The following is a 17678-nucleotide window of genomic DNA, read 5'->3' on the forward strand; positions in this document are numbered from 1 at the left end:
AAAGGAGGAGCAGAGTGTTCATGTTTACTCTGAAAAAAAGCATCAAATTGACTGTATGTGTTCACTGGAAATTAATTTAAATCAATATGTTTGATTTATCTCACCACCTAATCAGAATACGTGCCAGCCAAATGGTGTGTCTGTGTGCATCTGCTCACAATTCTACTAACTCCGAGTCCAGCAGTTCAATTGTCTAAAAGACATATTACAAAAATCAATAATGCGTCTGCCTTGCCGACCATCAACTTTTCCACACTTGACACTGATTTGAACATTTCTTTTTTTTTTAAAGATTTGTTTTTGGGCTTTTTATGCCTTTATTTGATAGGACAGTAGACTGACAGGAAATTGGGAGAGAGATGGGGAATGACATGTGGCAAAGGTCGTCCGGGTCGGGAATCGAACCAGCGACGCCAGCAGGCATCATAGCCTAGTATATGGTACGCGCCTTGACCACCAGGCCAGCGGGCGCCCCTGATTTGAACATTTTTAAGTGACATTTCTTCCTCAGCCTGGTGGGAATGAGCATGCACAGTTTCATCAGATTTGAGGCATTTTGTGGCAAATGATTTGAAGCATTTTGTTCAAAACGCACCAATTCTGCAAACTTTGGAAGCCAATCTTTTCCAGTTGAGCACATGACTGTAAAGATACTGTCTACCAATTTGCGTGATTTTTGGACAAAATATGTTGGAGAACTTGAAAAATGTGGGGCAGAGGTTCCGAGTTAAAGGTAAAAACACAAATTGGCCTGTTATTGCGCCACCACAACACTGATTTGAAAAATGTCTTCCCCTGCCTAGTGGGAACGTACGTGTGTGTGATGAGTTTTGCCGCGACCGGGCCAACGGCGCCGGAGATTAGCTGGTAACAAGACCGACAGACACACGTACACATGGACGGACGGACAGAGGCGAAAACATACTCTCGCCATGCCTTTCGGCCTGGCAGAGACAATAAAGGCAAAGGAGAAGAAGGAACAGGAAGGAGGAGAAGAGGAAGAGGGAGCAAGGGATGAACTAAACATAATATTGCTGGTCAGACAATATCAGTCGACAATACAGCTTTGTCTTTCATTTACTTACAAAACCAATATTTTCAGCTTGTACATCTTCTCCCCGCCCACTGTTTGTTCTGGTGGAGATGAACAGAAAAGACGCAACATTTCAGTGACAAAGGAAACAACCAAACGATGCAACACGGTCAAACATACAGTGGATGCAGAAAGCAAATGAAATGAGACACACAGCCTAAAACAGCCACTCTAAACCAGTGGTTCTCAAACATTTTCATCACCCAAATGTAGGCTATATGTCCCCAGACCACCATCTGAATGGGTTTTATGACATCTACAGTACAATGCCCCCATAAAATAAGTATTCTGTTAAGAAATGTAAAAATTATACCACAGTCGAAAAGCTGAAGTATGAAATGGGAATAAAGTTAAACTTATTGTGATGCTACTACTGTATAAACAAAGCTAGTTAGGGACCCCCTGGAACCCCCTGAAGGACAACTGGGGGTCCCGGGGACTGCACATTGAGTACCACTGCACTAAACTGACAGCTATAATGGATGAACTCATGACAGACAAACTGCACACAGGCAGCCATATAGCATCCAATTCACCTGGGATGAGTTTCACAGAGAGGTTAAACTTCTCACAGGCACTCTTACTGTCGTCTGGTAAGGCGTAATAGAGTGAGACCATCTGTCGAGAGATAAATAGAGTTACTTATATGCATCAACAAAATGTGATAGGAAAACCTTTAACATAGAATACGTCTTTTATTCGCTCTCTCCCTAACCATCTTTTTTTTTTATCTAAACTTTTATACCACTGATTTTGTAACCCATTTTTCACCCAGTGCCAATTGCCTAAGCTGTCATCCTGGGCTCTGCTCTCCCTCTGCCAACCTGGGGAGAGCCCCGAACTGAGCTCATGCTTCCTTCAATGCATGAGGAGTGAGCAGGCCGCTTCTTATCACCTGACAGGGGGGAGTTTCCCTGGTAGGACGTACTGTAGCACGTGGAAGGAACACGTTATTCCAACCAGTTCCTTTCCCCTCCATCCCCTATATCAGGCTGACCAGGGGGAGGCAGTATCCCCATCAGGCAGAAGCCTGATGGGGGGGGATGGGGGGGGGGGGGGGGGGGTGCAGGTGTGGCTGTAGAGAGATGCTCACTGTGAGAGTTGCTTCTCCTCTTCCTGTGGCTGTCAATGTCAGGTTATGGTTTACATCTTTGATCTGTCCAAGATTATATACACACACACACACACACACACACACACACACACACACACACACACACACACACACACACACACACACACATTTAATAGAGAGAATTCTAGAGAAAATCTAATCTGTGTGTGTGTGTGTGTGTGTGTGTGTGTGTGTGTGTGTGTGTGTGTGTGTGTGTGTGTGTGTGTGTGTGTGTGTGTGCGCGCGTGCATGTGTGCGTCTGTCTGTCTGTCTGTCTGTCTGTCTGTCTGTCTGTCTGTCTGTCTGTCTCTCTGTGTCTGACCTTAGATGTTCTAGTTTTATAGAAGTTGTCTTGGTTGAAGTTATAAGCGACAGGCTTTGATCTTCCAGGCAGCAAGATGTCCACGTTCAGATCATAGACCAGTTCCGTTGCATTGGCCCAGTACTCAGACACTGCCTGGTACACTATCATGGTCGCCTGGAAGGAGATGGGACCAATCAACTTTATTGTCAAAACACTTACAGGTAACAGTGAAGTGAAACTCTTGCTTATGCAGGCTTTTGTGTTTCTAGCTCAGGGAGCAAAAGAAAATAATCATCAGTTTAAGAAAAGAAAATAAGTGAGAGAATTTGAAAGTCCGGAATTTGAACTTTACTTTTTGTAAAAGTACAAAAGTATTAACATCAAAATGTACTTTAAGTACTAAAAGTAAAAGTTTTATATTTGCGTCTAAAATGTGTAAAAAAATATTTTGAAAATCCACAAGCACACAACTTTGTGAGCTTGTAGATTGACTATTTTCAAATGTCAGAAATGTGTATAAGGCTGAATTAGTAAATGTACGTTTTGTAATAATAACAATCAAAATCTACAAAGTAACTACTTCAAATAAATGTAGGGGAATAAAAGAACAATATGTGCCTCTGAAATATATAATGTAATAAATGTACATAGGTACTTTACATGATAGTCCATGGGCTAGATCCCAGATTTTTGGATATCATGCCCATTAGAATGGACAAAGGTTGGATGTGATTTTTGTATTGCTACATGTATGTAGTTTATGAAATGATATGATAGCAATGTCAAAATGGCAGCTGATTACTTGTTTTTGGCCAAATCAAGTTGGGCTCCCCATCGACTTTCTATACAGGAGGAAAATACAATCCAAAAACGATCATTTTGTGGGGCCATTTCTTGCCCAAGGTACGTTTTTGTGCAAAACAAATGCTTGCAATGGATTCAGAATCATGACAAACCCCTAGTTAGACCCCTCACATCCTACTTAAAGCAGATTCTTTTCTGTGTATTTTCCTCTTGTATAGAACGTTGATGGGATATATTCTGATTATAGCCCTAAAATGGTATTCAGCTGGCCTTCTGAAACTGCTATCATACATTTTCTCACTCCTGGATGTCATACGAACAAAATTATACCAAATATTTTGTGTCCCTTTTGATGGTATCGACATCTCGTCTAGCCCCCATGGACTATGACCGGGAAGTTTGTAATGTGCGTGTACAACATGTTACCTGAGTGGAGCCGTAACCTCCGCCATCCTGCTTCTGTTTGTTGAACCATTTGACAACAGGTTTTGCCTCCTGAAAGGCCTTCATGCACAGAAATGAACAAAAAGATGAGGGAGCTGAGTGATGAATCGTTGAAACTCATAATATTGTTTTGTATACGACAGTGATATCACATATACTGCTACTGTAGTTTGATAAGTAACACCAACACCACTTTTCACTCACAATAAAATAGATTAATTTGGTTTGAATTTTTATGACATTCAAACCAAATTATGTTCATCCACAGTTCATCCACAGTTTCATCTTGTCTTTCACTAGTCAAAATATATGTGCAATATAAAATCTGAACAAGATCATTTGGTATGTATATAGATGATAACCACCATTGTGCTGCATTGTGCCTGGCGGAATATACTGTAGGTACAAAGGAACTAAAATGTATGTAAGAAATGTCATGTCATGTCATGTCATGTCATGTCATGTCATGTCATTGTCAGTGTGTTCTGAAAATGTGGTTTTGTGATACGGATGAATAGGAACTATAGAATCCAAGCCCCAACACAATTGATTGATTGATCATTAAAATAAACTAAATTGAAATTGCAAATAATCTGAAAATGCATGCAGCCCATCCGTCCGGTGAAATGGGTGGGCCGCGAATGGTTTGGAGATTTTAAAGTGGGCCCTGATCTGGAAAAGGTTTGGAATCACAGAGTTAGAGAGATATACAGTACAGTATGCTCACCTGGGCCTTGACAAGAGCCAGGAGAGCATAGGCAGTGGCCTCCAGAGAGTAGATATGACCCCTGGGCACAGGCCAGTGATTGAGTTCTGAGGAGCCATCGAGCACACACACACACACACACACACACACACACACACACACACACACACACACACACACACACACACACACACACACACACACACACACACACACACACACACACACACACACACCCTGAATTACTAAAGGCTGATGCAAATAGTAGTTAATGAGGCACAGTATCAAACATTTTAAATTTGTCTATAGATTAACGCACACACACACAGACACGCACACGCACACACACACACACACACACACAGACACACACACACACACACACACACACACACACACACACACACACACACACACACACACACACACACACACACACACGTATAGGCTATTAACATGGTTATTCAAAGTCACCTGATACAAATGTGTAGAGAAACTTTTTCCTTTCTTCTGAGAATTTGTCTGCGTTGGCTAGGGCGTACGATGTAATGGCAACAGCATATGGGTTAGTGAGTCTGGGCATTCTTTTCTCCAGGAACGCCACTGCTTTGTCTATGCTGCCTGGCATACTCTGGAGACATGGTAAAGAACAGGATGTGTTGAGGATGAATTGAAAGAGTCATCTCAAATGCAGAGGCAAGCGCAAATAAATGTATCATTCAAGATTAGTATCTTATTATTAAGTCATTAGCAGGGACATGCTGGCCATTGGGAAAAGCGGGACAACTCGCGAACGGCCGATTCATTCCCGGCCGGTCCAGGCCTGCCATTAGGAAAAAATTTAAAATAAAATGTCGGCCTTCGTTCCATTTTGGGGGCTAGGCGGCCAACAAAGTAAATCGTCACTGTCGGGCAGAAACCTCGTATCTCCAAGTTTCAAATGTATACATTTTATTTTCGCAAAGCAAAGCCCTGCTTCATCATATAAGGCCGTTGCACAAAAGTAGTGAAAACAGCTGATCTACAAGCACACAACGTCTTGCGGTGCGAGGCATTGTGTGCTTGTAGATCGGCTGTTTTCACTAGTTTAAGTCATTTTTAAAATGATAAATACAAAACGAACTCTCCAACTCTTTTTCCCAGGCTGAATCAGGGGCCCAGCACGTCCCTGGTCATTAGTGTGCATGCACGTGTGTGAGATCCTTACAGAAACTTTGCCATGGCACGTGCCATGTGCCTTCTGCATGGCGATGAGTATGAAGGCAGTCATAGAGGCATCACTGTCTGTTCCAAGGACATCCCCCTAAATATGCAGAGACAAACATGCACATGTTGTTGTATGTACACCTAAAACCGCCTACTAGGGATGGCCGTCCTTCCGCTCCAATTCCGCTCCTGTTGGGGCCGCGAACCACATGCATGTACTGTGCCTCGCTGACAACGCTGAGACACAGCCACACGTTGCTGTCTTACATCATCCATGCAACTCTCCACCATACGTTGACACAATCTTGTTCGTTAGGAAACAAACAGCACAAAATTCACTCGTCAAAATGAACCCCGTTTTAAAGAGAAAAAAGAAGACTTGCAAGTGTTACGTGTTGATGCGGTTACGCATCAACACGTTTTTAATGGGTAAATAGCGCATTTTTAACACATTTCCTCAGCGGTTATGTAACCGATAAGGCCTTTCGGTTATCGGTTAAGAACATTTCTCCATTTGGCCATCACTACCGCCTACCATTAAAGGCTGACCAAAGTGGACGAAGAGATTATTTTGTAACAAAAAAAAGCATTTTTAAAAATAAATACTATATTTTTTAAAACAAGTACTTTAACTCCAGTAAAGAATTTATCAACTTTCACTTTCACAGTGTAGTCGTAATATTTGTCCAGAAATCTATAATTTGACTCAAGTACTACTGGGGTTGACTTTGTCCATCACTGGTAACACAAGTAGTTTTTGTTGTATTGTTGGCACCAAATTGATCTTAGATGACTATTTCTATGCATTTGATGTACCTTGTGTTTACCTTACTGTAAATTGCTCTGTATTAAGAGCGTCTGCCAAATGCCTAACGTGTCACTGTAAATTGTAATTGTAATTGTTAACTCAGTGCACAGTGCAGTACATACCTGCATCTCCGTGTGGATCACAGTTGTGATTTCTTTGAACACACCATCAGGCTGTTGTGTTTTGAGAATGAGCCACTTGACGGCATCACAAATCACACTGTCTTGCACAGGTACCTGCAGCTTACTGGTCATGGCAAACACTTTGACTACATAGGCTGTCAGCCTGTAGGAGGGGGTTTTGAAGTGAAGTGAAGCGAAGTGAAGTGAAGTGAAGTGAAGTGAAGTGAAGAGTGAGAGGGAATGGAATGAAAAGAGTAGATAAGAGGAGGGGGAGTACAAGTTTAGCATAGTGTTCAACATGTCTTTGCATCTATCTTTGATCCAAAATGTGTGTGTGTATGACGGGGCTCACCAAGTGCTGCAGCTATAAGAACTAAACACAGCAACACCCATCTGTTTTACGGTAGGCAAGCTGGTTTTCATAGCCTAAAACACACACAAACCCGTAACAATAAAGTTACGGTTACATTCATAAAGAAGCCTTGTCTTGAAGGGATTTGAACACAGTGATGTCCTTCAACTTCAATATCAAGATTCTATTGTTGGTCATGTCATCATAATCCTTGTATGACCCTCATACCCGCCTGTATCCATTGTACCTGTCTGCCTGTGTCCCATATAGGGAGATCTCTGTATCTGTCTGTCTGCCTGTGTCCCTTAAATGTCCATAAGCCTATTACAGTATGGAGATCTTTGAATCTGTCTGTCCGTACACCTTTTATGCCCATGTATGGAGATCCCTGATATCATCGGTATATCAGTTGGTTCAGTGGTTCTGGACAACTGGATCTCCATATATGCCTATACTGTATGGGCATACCGGTCAAATCGCGACCCTGGACAACCGCCTATTCGAACGACTCGAAAGTGTGTGATGATTTTGAAGTTGGTCGCGGTGCCATAGTACATATACAGTACATAAGAAGAGAAGCAACCCGCACTCACGTTTTCAATCATAAGAGTCTTTTTTAATAGTGGAACAGCAGCAGCAGTAGTCAGGAGGAGGACAGACGCGTTTCGGCCCTCAGGCCATCATCAGTGTTACTCACATATACAGTACATATCTTGTTTTTTATCTTTCCTCTCCTATCTAATAGCTTACTAGGGATTTTTTGTCAGGTCTGACGTTCATATGAGGATAATAATGACAGCGCAACATCAATAACAGTGACAGAAAATATCTATAATTTAACTTTTTAACTAAATCAAATTAAATTGCCATTTAAAACAACGAGCAACAAAGCTTTAAGCCCCTGATACACATAGCAATTTTTTCATCAATATCAACCAGCAACGACCAGAGGCGTCAATTGGGTATGGCTATGTACAGTATGGCAGTTGCCATACCTTGGCTAAATGGGGGGGACAAATAAAATGTACCGGTACTTATCCTAAAATAAATTCATGCCTGCTGATAAGGTACGGCAACATGACTGGTGTCTTGCGCGTGTGAAGGCACAAAAAGATTAATCCAATGACGCTGCCAATGGCCATACCCAATTGATGCCTCTGGTCGTTGCTGGTTGATATTGATGAAAAGATTGCTAAGTGTATCAACAGTCCGTTGCATGAGTTCCTACCTTTTTTGATGTGTTGAAGGGCTTCCTTGCGTTTGCTAAGACCCACATCTTCCCACTTGTTGGTTTTGTCCAGGTATGTGGTGGCGATGACGGGGCAAAGTCATACCGATCATGTTCTGCTCTCCACAGCCCCCCGGCTGTTTGATGAGACTGCCCATCGAGTTTCCACTGATGGCCTCCTCTACAAACACACTCATTTGCTGTCCACCTACACACAAAGTGCACACACAGACAGACAGGCACGTACTATTTTACCTGTCTGCAAAAAGTGCCCCCTCCCGACCATGAATGCACTTTTCACTATGGTGAAATAAATGCAAATGCCCTCTTGCCATGCCATACCTAACAACAGCATTCAAGGGAATTGCCTTAATTGCCGAATGCAGTAGAGAAATCCTGTGTAGAAATCCATGCTATACACCACAGCTCCAGTACTGACTTGATTGTAATTAGTTCAATGTGGTATAAGCACCGAAAATAGCCAACAGCTTGGAAGTCTGCTATTTTTGGTATTTTCACCAAGTTCAAGTTTCATTCTCTTATTCATTCATTCACTCGCTCATTCACTCATTCATTCTCTCATTCATTTTCTCATTTCATTATCTGCATGTTCCTGCACACAGTTATATAGTTTATAGTGGTTCCCAAACAATTTAGCTCGAGACCCAAAAGAAAGATTTGACGTCTCCCCGGGACCCAAACTAGTGAAAAGAGCCGATCTTATCGGGTATTTTCACTGCTCCTTATGCTCCTATCCTGGGATATTTACTTGTGACTCATAAAAATGAGTTCCACTGTTTGGAAAAGACAGACAGACAGACAGACAGACAGACAGACAGACAGACAGACAGACAGACAGACAGACAGACAGACAGACAGACAGACAGACAGACAGACAGACAGACAGACAGACAGACAGACAGATATCTCACCTGTTATTGAGATCTGGGTGCTGGAAGGTGCGTTTGAGATTACACCGGACCTGGGAATTCCACTGTTGATAGTTATTTGCTGTTTACCACCTGAATGACAATAGGGAAATGTTCATGATGCCTTCTAAAGAAATACATAATATTTTATATTCATGTAAAGATTATTCCAACCATTTAACTCACTGTGTTTAGCAGGGTTCAGAGTTACATTCTTTGCATCCTTTATCAATTCTCCTTCAGGCTGGCACACATAAATAAGTAAATTAACAGCATGTCTTTTCCAGGTGCAAACAAATTTACAATATGAGTATTTAGCTGACACTCTTATGGTGACTTGGAAGATCAGAGTAAATGGCATAAACCCTTGTCAACAAATGACAGGGTAATTAAATTATCAACAAAATAGAGTGGAAATAAATAAATCAAATTCAAGTACTACTAAGTAAGGGCATCCACAGACTACAAGAGTTTGTGCGTAATGTTGTGGCATTTGAGGAGCAAGATTGCTCGCATTGCTCTCAAGATTGCTTGCAAGATTTCAACGACGCGTAGTGTTAAAGTGCCTGGCTGACATGTTAATAGGCTTTTTTACAACCCTTTTTACGACCCACCCGACGTAGAAAATATCTAACATGTTTGAAAATCAGTGCACAGCGGGGTAGCGACCCATCATGAAATCTGGACATGCACAAACTCTTGTGGTCTGTGGAGGCCCTAAGTAAGACATCAGGTAAAAATCACACCTAAACAACATCTCTCTACATGTGTGGACACTGGACAAGATAACATGCAACTGCTGCCATACTTTGAATTTATTCTGACTGTTTAAAAAGCAGAGATGAATCGCTTGTGACTGGTTGAAAGTAGCAGAAGGAAGGCACACCCAAAACTTATATCATCAACATTGGGTGGTGGATATAACCTCTGCAGTTGGATGCCAATACACAATGCAGTCGGTCTCGCTTACCACCACTAGCAGGAACTTCTTGATTCCGTCGCTGTTAATTGTGTCTTTAACCTGGGCTTTGACCTCAATGGGGTAACGGCCATCCTTCATGGGAATAATGATGAAGGGAATGGACCGTGTGGTGTAGGGCCCAAGAGTCACCTCTGGGTGACGATACTTCCCACGTTTAGAGGCCACACTGCACACATCTGTGGCCTCAGTGAGTTCCACACGCACCTAAGGGATTCAAGTTCATCACTTTATTCTCCAAAAAGGAAACATAACAATATTCAAGGCATATTGTATATTTCATTAAGGAAATGTTGTTTTCTGTTCAGTTTGAGGTTAGACAAATTAAGCAATATTACACGAGAGGGTGTGCATTAAAGGACAACTTTAGTTTTTTACAACAAGGGTTCATATTTTAGATTGTCATTAAAGAATATAAAAGATGAGTGTTAAATTGATTTCATTCACTTCTTTCTATTGTTTTAGAGATTCTTATTTCAGTGGTTGGGGGCATGCGTACAAGTGACTAAATATGTCATTTTACACAGAATAAGCCCATTCCCAAGATACAATGCAACCTTTCATGGTTGGATGTGACTTATGGAAGCTAGTAGTGTTACTGTAAATAGCAATAAAGAAACTGCTGGCTTATTGTGTCTAAAAAGACATATTTAGCCACTTGTACACATGCCCCCATGCGTACGCATGCCCCACATTTTAGCATGGTAAAGGCAATAAAACAATAGAACGAAGCAAATGAAATCATTTTAACGCTCACTTTTTCTTTTCTCTTATTACAATCTAAAATATGAACCCTTGTTGTAAAAAAACAAAGTTGTTCTTTAACGCGGTTATCCTGCACGACAGCCTTTCCGCAGGAACGAGCCGACAGGCGAGTTCCGTAGGAAGGGCTGGAGTGCAGGATAACCGTGTTAATGCAGACCCTCGAGTGTAATATTGCGATTATACAACTGTTGCCCTTAAAAAAACACGTCAACTTTATTTCATTGTAATTAAGATATTCGATAGGAATTTGTAAATTTTAAATGCCACATTTAGCTACTGTGTCCCTGAACGTCACATGAAAACTGCTAGCCAGCCGCCTAGCATAGTGTGGGGGAGAGAGGAGCGCTTGCTGTCTTTCGTGACCAACAAAGCTGATTTCTTTACTTGATGACTTACTTACTTATCCCCATTACGCCGGCTGGCGTATAGGGCAGCAACAAAGTTCCTCCACTTGCATCTGTCTTTGGCCATCGTCTCTATGGTCCCCCAGCTCAGCTTGTGTTGCTGGAGCTCCTTCTCGATTGTCCTGCGCCATGTTATTTTAGGCCTCCCTTTCTTCCTTTTGCCCTCTGGGGTCCAGTGTAATGCGACTCTTGGGATTGCGGTGATGTCCATTCTGAGGACATGGCCAATCCAGGTCCACCTGCGTCTATTGATTATACAGTGCATGTCGTCTTGTTGGGTGATGTTGAGGAGGTTCTTGTTTGAGATGGTCTTGGGCCAGAATATACGCAGGATTTTGCGCAGGCATGAGGTGTGGAAAGTGGATAGTTTATGGATGTCGCTTTCTGTGGTTTTCCAGCATTCTGCACCGTATAGCAGTGTTGAGAGCACGCAGCTTTGGTAGATCCGGAGTTTTGTTTTGGTGCTGTATTGGCTTGACTTCCAGATTTGTTTAAGTCGTATGAAGGTTGTGTATGCTTTGTTGATCCGGTTTTGGATATCCTTACTGGCTCCTCCATCATGGTGAATGATGCTTCCAAGATATGTGAAATTGTCTGTATTTTCTAAGGTCTGTCCATCTATTGTTATATGTGTTGGTGTATGGGTGTTTATGGGCATGACTTTGGTTTTATTATTGTTTACAATCAGTCCAACTTGTTGGCCATATTGTTGTAGTCTGTCTGTCTTTTCCTGAAGATGTGTGTGTGTATGTGACAGAAGGGCTAGGTCGTCCGCAAAGTCGAGGTCTTCAATGGTGGAATAGAGGGTCCATCGGATTCCTCTTGCCTTGTCTTCTGTGGTTCTCCTCATAACCCAGTCAATTGCAAGATTGAAAAGTATTGCTGACAACACGCATCCTTGGCGTACTCCGCATACTACCTGGAAGCTGCTGGTGCTTGTTCCCACAGTGCAAGAAAAGCTGTTGTAGAACTGTTGGATGATGTTAACTATGTGGGAGGGGATTCCATAGCTTCTTATGATCTTCCAGAGACTATCACGATGGATGCTGTCAAAAGCCTTCTGGAAGTCGATAAAGTTTATGTACAGCTGTCGTTGCCATTCACTACACTGCTCAATGATGTTCCTGAGCGTGAATATCTGGTCGACACATCCCTTTCCCTTTCTAAAGCCGGCTTGTTCTTCACGAAGTACTTGGTCAACTGCTGATGTAATACGGCGTGTTATAATTTTGCAGAATATTTTGCTGGGAACAGAAAGAAGTGTGATGCCCCTCCAGTTGTTACAGTCGGATAGTGCGCCTTTCTTTGGAACCTTCACAATCACTCCTTTTGTCCAGTCCATTGGTATCTTCTTTTCCACCCAGATGTTAGTGTATAGTGGGAGAAGGATGTTTGCAGCTAGCTCTGGATCAACTTTAAAGAGTTCTGCGTTTAGGTTGTCAGCGCCTGGGGCTTTTCCGTTTTTGAGTGATTTGATTGCTTCGATTATTTCCATTTTAGTTGGTGGGTTGATGTTAATATCCAGATCTTCTAAAGCGTCTTGTGTTTCTACTGGGTTAAGGGGGGGATCTCTGTTGAGAATCTCTTTGAAGTGTTCTGTCCAGCGATCTTCTTGTTCTTTTTCTGTGGTGAGTAATTGACCTTGTTTGTTTTTGATATGCTTGATGTTTCTGAGCTTTCTTCCACATAACAGGTTTGTGATTTTATAGACGGTTCCTTGTTGATTATGTGATGCTGCTTGTTCGGCTGCGTTCGCCAGCTCCTCCAGGTAGGCTCTCTTATCCCTCCTTATAAGCCTTTTCACCTGTTTGTTGGTAGTTTGGTACTGCACTTGTAGATCTTGTTTAATCCTGGATGATTTGGTGTTATTTATTCTGGATTTCAAGTTCCTTCTCTCTTCAATGATCCTCCATGATTCACTACTGATCCATTCTTTATGCTGTTTTTTCCTGTGTCCAATAGTTTTCTTGCTGGTTTCTTTATATGCTTCAACAATATTTTCCCAATGATTGTTGATATCGATCTCGTCTACATCGTCTTCCCTTGTTGTACTGGAGAGAGCTTGGTATCTGTTCCGGAGTTGTATTGTGAATTTCTTCTTTATGGATGGGTCTTTTAACCTACAAACATCAAACCTTGGGGATCCTTTGGGTGTTGGTCCTGATCTCTTCAACCTCAGTTTGATGTCAGCTGTTACAAGGTGATGGTCACTGGATACGTCTGCTCCTCTCCTCACTTTGACATCACTCAATGAGCGTCTCCATTTGCCGTTGATCATCAAGTGATCAATCTGGTTCTGGTCCTTCCCATTTGGTGAGAGCCATGTCAGTTTGTGGATGTTCTTGTGGGGAAACAGAGTGCCTCCAATAACCATGTTGTTTGCTAGACAGAATGAAGCTAGTCGCTCACCATTGTTGTTCATTACTCCACATCCATGTTTGCCCATTGCTCTCTCATAGTTGGTGTTATCACTGCCCACCTTTGCATTCAGGTCGCCGCTGACAATAAGGAGATCTTGGGCAGGTGTTCTCTGGACTTCAGATTGGAGGATGTCATAGAAGAGGTCCTTTTCCTCTTCTTTGGCATCATTGGTGGGAGAATAGCTTTGAATAACTGTAAGGTTGTTATGTTGTCCCTTGAATCTGGCTGTTATTATTCTATTGTTGATGGGTTTCCATTCAATGAGTGATTTCTCTACACCCTTTTGGAGAATGATGGCAACCCCTTCATGATGCCGGTCATCGTCTCGTCCAGAGTATAGGACTGTTTCTCCAGTGTTTGTTTTGATTGATCCTGAGTCGGTCCATCTCGCTTCGCTTATCCCAAGGATGTTAAGGTTGTAGCGTCTCATTTCATTGGTGATCTGTGCCAGCTTCCCAGCTTCAAACATGGTTCGTACATTCCAGAAGCCAAACTTTAGTTTGGTTTTGGTGTTCAGGACCCACTTTTTCGCGCCACCAACTTCCCGTGGGCTTTCATTGGAGGCGGTCATATGAGTTTGATACTCGCGTGGGCCTTCACATCCAGATGTTGAGGTTTCTTTTGTTGCCGTTTCCGTAGCAATAGCTTTTTTTACAGAATAGGGTTGCTAGCCCTATGTCCAACCGCTGACCATCGCTGGCCATTGGAAGTGGGTGGAGTTGGTTTGTTAGTCCTCTCCCATAAACCTAATGTCCTCCAGGTAACGGATTACAGACTCACACCACATGAGACCAGACAGGTTTAAGGTTGCGTACAACCTTAAACCTTTTACTTGATGAGAGACAGTGCATCTGTGCTCGTTACAGTATATGCACGGTTGGAGAGCCTGTTTTCCATTGAGAGCCCGACTACCTGTTGTATAATGTATAATATCTCTGCTAAGGTCTAAAGGGACAAACTGTGCTCCCAACTAAAGACTATTAGTCTATACTTTCACACACAAAACCTTTTCCTCAACAAATGATCGAATTGAGCGAAAATAATGAAAGGGTCTGATGTACAGGCTGTTAAGTAGAAGCATTTGAAAATTGTGTCTTGAGAGACTATATTTTATCCTGAACAAAGAACAACCAAAAGGAACATGACTTACATCAACTTTATCAGGACTATTGTTGTGCAGGATTGCCTTGATTTCCAGCTGCTCTCCACGGACAGCTGAGTAGGGCAGCCTGAGATCGATGAAGAATGGCTTCTGAACGATTATATCTAATGCATCAGCCACGCAGATGCCTTTAGGAGGGAGGAAACATTTAGAAGAAAGGATAGGATAAGCCTAGAAGCCTTGTCGTAAAAACACTTCATAGACTCAAACTTGCAGAAATGTAATTGGATTTGGTCTTTTTTGTGAGGCACTTTGTAACTTGTGCTATAATTATTATTATTATTATTATTATTATTATTACCCTTATTACATACTGTATGACATTTTATCTTGGCAAGAGAAGGCAGTTCTCACCATGCGTCTTGGACAGGCTAATGCCTGTGACTATCCAGGTGGTGATGGAATCTGGTAGTGGTTCATATCTCTTAATAGATGTGGTTACACTGAAAGAAAAGAGAGTATCTGAGTGAGTGTGCGTGCGTGCGTGCGTGCACAGGCGTGCGTGCACAGGCGTGCGTGCACAGGCGTGCGATTGACTGAATACTTTATTAACAAGTTTGTTTACAGTACAGGTAAAACAGTCAAAGGTGATGCTTGAGAGGTCAACTCAAAAAGCTCCAGGGGGCTTGTTTCCATTGTGGTCCATTGTACTCAATTTAATACATAATGATACATACAATACAATACAAAGCATATCTGCATCAAAAGGTGTGTTTACAGACAAAGGAGGGGTGGGGGGCAGAGAATGCTACTACCAATGTGGTGCGTGCGTGCGTGCTTGCATGTGTGTAGGTTTTAGTTTGCCTCACCAGTTAGGACTGTTTTGGGCACATTTGGGCAGTGGGACATCCTTCCATAGCCAGCTCTCAGGAAATTGAGTACGGGTAACAATTTCCATGTCATCATCATAACCATCATCTTCCTCACCTAAGTTGTAATATGGGAAAGAATATTTCATTATCCTGATCTTTGTCTCTCTCCTCTTGTCCAATAATTGTCACTATCTACTACTAGCTACTAGTAGTATATTCTTCTTCATATAATTGGTCTTCACTAAAGTTCATGATAAAATAGTGTCTCATAGGAGGGCTGTGGACAGTTCATCGATGGGGAATCCAAGCTAATAGAAACTGTAGGCTTTCTATTCCTGAAAAGTTACAATGTTATAATGGAAGCCATTGTTCTCAACTCCCCAGAGCCACAGACACAGGCAGAGTAGAACAAAATTGTACTATTATCGTGAACATTAGTTGAAAAGTGGTGAAGTTGTCCTTTAAGTGGTTACTTCATAGTGTTTTTGTGAGTTTGGGGAAGACACCAAAATGTATCTTTTGGAGTGTTGAGATGAAGGGTTTGGGGACCCTGGTCTCTTACTGCGAGCCAGGTGGAGTTGTGCTGTTTTCCTGTCGGCTCTCTGGCCGACCAGCTCTGTGCAGCAGTGCAGGAAGGCTGCAGCACAGGCTGCGCTGTCACCGATGTACTCGCTGCGACGCTGGCAGTCATACGACAGAGGGGTGTCTTTCATTCCATCCACACAACACCTATACAGCTGTTTATCAGCGTACCGGCCCGCTGGGGGGAGGGAGATGACAAACAATGTGACCACAAATGCATTTTAAAGCTTACATATCGATATTGTTGTTGTCGGGTGGAAACCTTGTATGTCCAGATCTTCCTTTTTTGTTATCGTTAAAACACTGCGACACTTTTGTATGATGAAGTAGGGCTTTAAATTACATACAAAAAAAAACAACAACAAAAAAAAGACAGAAAAGATAGGGAAGGTGAGACTATTAAAGTATAAGAGTGAAAACTGGAGGAACCTTAGAGTCCTGGGTCATCTAATAGTTACCCAGGGTTCTCCTAAGATCCGTTATGGTTGTGGCTCGTTTCCTTCTCGCAATGCCACTGCCTGGACACTTTAATTCTGGAAATACGAAACAAAAGCAGACAATAAGAAAGAATGCAATGGAATGAAAGCCAATATATAGACTGTTTTATACTTATATACAGTAAGACAAGTGTGTGTGGGTCGAATGTATCAATGTATCAACCTCAAACAAATAACGTCAATGTGATTTATTTTGTTTTGATCACACATTTTTGTTGGTTATTCTTTACCAGTTGACACCAGGTAATCTAATTTATCACACAAACCATAACCCCACTATATGGCCATACATATGCTCAACTCACAAATAAATACAGCCCTATAACGTCAATATGAAAACACCTACGAAAACAACAAAGAAAAGTATCCATTGTAGGTGTGGTTGATGTGAGGAGCAGTTAGGCTAAGTCTTGCTTATATTTTCACCTGAGGGTGGCGCTAGAGCTTCCCACTAGACTAGAGCTTGAAAGAGCCATACCGCCATACCGTCATACTTTTCAAATCAATCTGCACTTTCAACTGCATTATCATGACTTCCTCTACCCCAACCCACAGTTTCCATCCATTCCATTCCATTCCAGATGTCATGTCTAAATAATGATTTAAGTATAAATGGAGGCGCGGATGAGGATAAGTGCCCTTACCTTGCCTGTATGGAGTCCCGACCTCAGCGCTGGTCACAAACAAGAGCCCAGCATCATGGAACACACCCATACTGTCTTTTCCCCCACCTGCTGTACAGCCAGTATCATACTTCTCCACTAGGTCCCACACCTGATGCACACACAAACACAAAACAGCAATTCAGCACAACACATCATATGTAACGTTTGTTTTATTAATTAAACAAAAAAGGGATTTATCCCCATACACTAGAATTTTAATAAAATAAATTGCAACTACGTACATTAGAAGTAACAATGTTGTGCTGTACTGAGGAAGCAAA

The 17678-nt window shown here is 42.1% G+C and overlaps 1 pseudogene across 1 annotated transcript in view; it reads right to left on the minus strand.

Annotated features, from left to right (window-relative positions):
- LOC308300955 (complement C3-like) overlaps positions 1-17678 on the minus strand; it is a 46697-nt pseudogene that overhangs the window by 2474 nt on the left and 26545 nt on the right. The window contains exons 16-34 of the transcript in view: positions 17377-17506; positions 16694-16768; positions 16216-16413; positions 15646-15768; positions 15196-15265; positions 14830-14969; positions 11268-11568; positions 10081-10268; positions 9297-9354; positions 8182-8389; positions 6991-7027; positions 6602-6764; positions 5673-5768; positions 4940-5096; positions 4487-4572; positions 3742-3819; positions 2530-2685; positions 1630-1711; positions 1086-1134 (exon numbers count right to left, since the gene is read on the minus strand). The product of the transcript in view is annotated as a complement C3-like (transcript). The remainder of the gene's footprint in view (positions 1-1085; positions 1135-1629; positions 1712-2529; positions 2686-3741; positions 3820-4486; positions 4573-4939; positions 5097-5672; positions 5769-6601; positions 6765-6990; positions 7028-8181; positions 8390-9296; positions 9355-10080; positions 10269-11267; positions 11569-14829; positions 14970-15195; positions 15266-15645; positions 15769-16215; positions 16414-16693; positions 16769-17376; positions 17507-17678) is intronic.

This window comes from Nannobrachium achirus, assembly GCF_963921795.1.
Source record: "Nannobrachium achirus genome assembly, chromosome: 16".
NCBI classification, from domain to species: Eukaryota; Metazoa; Chordata; class Actinopteri; order Myctophiformes; family Myctophidae; genus Nannobrachium; species Nannobrachium achirus.